Raw genomic sequence first — 3,291 nt, forward strand, 5'->3', positions numbered from 1 at the left:
AAAAAAATTTAAGGATTATAAATCTGTATTCTTTTTTGTCTGTGTGCTGAGTTGCAGTCAGGTCTTTATATGTTGAAAATAAGGTGTTCTGTAACTTGTCGGTCTGGGGTTGGTGGTGGTATACAGATTCAGTACGTGCGCTGTCACGTTGTAGATAGTAATCAGATAAAACGTCTGCCTGTTCTGCGGGAGTGAGGAGCTTATCGCTTTGGTGTAGTTTCACCGATTTGGATTTTGTGTTGTGACTTCGGACTAGTTTCTCCAGAAATTATTGGGGTCGCTGTGTGTGCGGCATAGTTGTTCATGTCATAGGGACGTTTTCCACTGCGACATAGGGGATGTTATTTGTCTGGTGAGGCTGTTTATGATTGGTCTGTAAGTCTGATCTTTAGTCCGGTACCAGCAGTTTTTAACGTTGTTGCGTTGTTTGATGAGAGTGAGTATGTGGCGGGGTGGAGTGCGCAGGTGAATTGGTGTGGGTGTAAAAGTGGGTATGAAAGCGTTGGCGGCGTCACGTATAGTCTGTTGTAGTGTGTTTATGTCCTGAGGGGTGTTGAGTGTTGTAATGTTGGATATGTTGTCATGTATTTGTTTTGTAAAGTCAGTAGGTGGGATTGGTCTTGAGTACAGTTAGTGAATCTGTGTGGCTGTTGCGTGAGCAGTAGGTCAAGTTTGAATGTTTCTGATGGGTTGGATATTTGTGAGTTAAGTATTGGCGAAAGCAAAATGTCAGAAAAGAAAAGAAGGAATAAGATCTAACTCGCTTGAACTGCTGTAAAACACTGACTTTATTGTATTCGGTACATCTCTTATATAAGTTCGATCAGCTGATCCCCTCAGTCAGCTGACATCGAAATAACAGCTGACTCTTACCGTAACTTATGTATGATGGTATATTTTGTTTTGGTCTGGTGGTTTCATAGTGCATTCCCTTTGGCACAGTTATATGAGTGGTATATAGCGATTAGGTCACCTAGTATCATGTGTTGTATGTCTGTCACAGTGTCGCGCAGGAACGTCTTGAGTGTGTCCAGTTTCGCGCTCGGGCTTGGTATATACATGTGATTTTGTATGAGTGTTCGAGTCTGACTTGAATTGTGTTGGTTGCATGTTTGTTGTCGTGGAGTTTATGAGTCGGTAAGGGACGTCATGACGTACCAGTAGTGCGACGCCACCATGGATGGTGGAGTCTGTATATGATGTAAGCACGAAAGTGCGTCTGTGTATAGTTACTAAGTTTTGTGTCCGTCAGTGCAACTATAGAGAGCCTGTGAGAGGCCTGGAGGGTTTCTAGCTCAACTTTGCGTTAAATTAGCCCTGTTATGCTATAGTTGAGGATAGTGTGTCTATCCATGGATTCTGGAGAGAGTGTATTGAAACAAGAGGTTGAGTGTGATCATCAGTGTCGTGAACATCAATTTCATGTCCTGGAACATGGCCATGAGATTGGAAACCCATGCCGGTTCCGAAGACGGTGGTGATGATGTTGGTGGAGGCGGGCCATGAGATAGCCTCCCCGCGTAGGATGAGGGGTCAGATTTGGGAGTGGGTTTATGGGACCTTTTTACCTTTTCGCGTCGGTGTTAGTATTGGTGTATCGTTGTTGTCCTTTCAAGTACGTATTATTTGGAAACTGTTATTGAGAGTTATGTTTGGTTCGTCGTTTTGTCGTGGTTTGAAAACGATAGTTCCTTTTGTTGTTGGAAAGCCCTGGTCATTATTAATGGGTTCGTTATTTTGTCTTTTCAGGTTTATTTTTGTGTTAGGTAAAGTTTGTGGTCCGTCAGTGTGTTCCATGTCTTTTGTCATTATAATCGATGTTAAGATAAATAAAAGTTAAATCGAAAAAATAAATATTATAAATAACACAAATGGAATTTCACCAAATAATTGGAAAAATTAAATACTTGACTTCCGTGACCTCACATCGTGGGAGGAAGCGTAAACAAAACAAGGACACAGCAATTTTGAAAAAAAACCCTGAGAAGGTCAGCAGCAAGGCAGCAGAGCAGGCAGGTGTTGACGGGGTCACAGGCAGCACTCGACTGAATGACTCATGTGGTGTATATATCAATCAAATTGTATATATCAACCAAATCAATCGGTTGGGATCTGGTGTTTAATGAGTGGGTGGATGAACTTATAGTGGGGAGATCAAGGTACATATAGGTAGGTTTTTTGATTTTAAGAACTTGGAATAGGAAAACACCATGGAGGTATTGCCTTAGGGAAGTTGGATAGAGCCACTTCAACTCGATATAACAGCGGGAGACTTGAGAGAGCTTTGGAAACCCAAAGATAAATCTTACAAAGCAGTTCATGAGTCTCAACTCTACTTTTGTTTATTAAAATAAGTTTTACTAATAAAATTAATCACTAATAAACTGCTATCTATCATGCTATACCCAGTATAACAGTACTATTATACAGTTCAACCATTGCTATGAGCTAAATAATCATAAAAGTATTTTATTTGTTTCAAAAAATAAACATCAAACTAAACTTCTTCGAAGAGTAATTTTTATTCAAAGTTGCTCAATAATTTGTATCAAGTGATATTATTAAATAAAAATTATTTCATAACATTTATCCCTTACTTTAAAAAATAAAGATTATGCTGTAATTGTTATTGTGAAATTTATTGGAAAAAATTAATAACTATTTTGAATCCTATTGCTTAGGCGGGCACGAGTTACATCAGGCGGGCCATTGTTGAATATTCCTGCTCTACGCTCACGAGAGGAGTGCCAAGAAATGTCTCATCACTAAATTCAGTGAGTCTTTGCTTGGTGATTGAATCCGTAGAAATCAACAGACGTAACTTGACTAAAATGAGTTTATTAGACGTCTGTTAAAGGTTTATTGAAAACAAATGAAGAAATTGATTTGATTTTATACAGTGATAATTGTGCTAGCTAGAAAAAAAAAATCAATTTATGACAAACCTGTCGATTTATTAGAAAAACTCATAATTAGAGAAGAATTTTATAAAAGTAAAGGTATTACTACAGCTCTGAGTAATAATAAAATTATGGTCTAAGATGTGCCTTCTCAAAAACGTTCATTAATCCCAAGAAAAAACCAATCTGTTCTTGATTCAATAAATAAATAAATAATAAATCATATTTCAAAATTTGACAATTCATTCTTTAACAGCCTGCAAATTCTTGTTTTTACTCCAATTATTTAAGCTTTAGCGCATTTGCTCAGCCTCCTACTGGCTCATTACCAGTATTGCGGCGAGAGGGATGCGCTGGGATCTTTTGAGCTCTGTTCTACCCCTCACACGTG

The 3,291-nt window shown here is 38.4% G+C and overlaps 1 protein-coding gene across 1 annotated transcript in view; it reads right to left on the reverse strand.

Annotated features, from left to right (window-relative positions):
* The window catches only part of LOC106683720 (beta-glucuronidase), a gene marked incomplete in the record, with an annotated part of 28,603 nt that extends 25,533 nt beyond the window's left edge, over nucleotides 1-3,070 (reverse strand). The window contains 1 exon segment of the mRNA XM_067044841.1: nucleotides 1,908-3,070.
* Between the last annotated feature and the right edge of the window lie 221 nt (nucleotides 3,071-3,291).

Source organism: Halyomorpha halys, unplaced genomic scaffold (genome assembly GCF_000696795.3).
Source record: "Halyomorpha halys isolate HHAL.00 unplaced genomic scaffold, Hhal_1.1 Scaffold508.1, whole genome shotgun sequence".
Taxonomy (NCBI): Eukaryota; Metazoa; Arthropoda; class Insecta; order Hemiptera; family Pentatomidae; genus Halyomorpha; species Halyomorpha halys.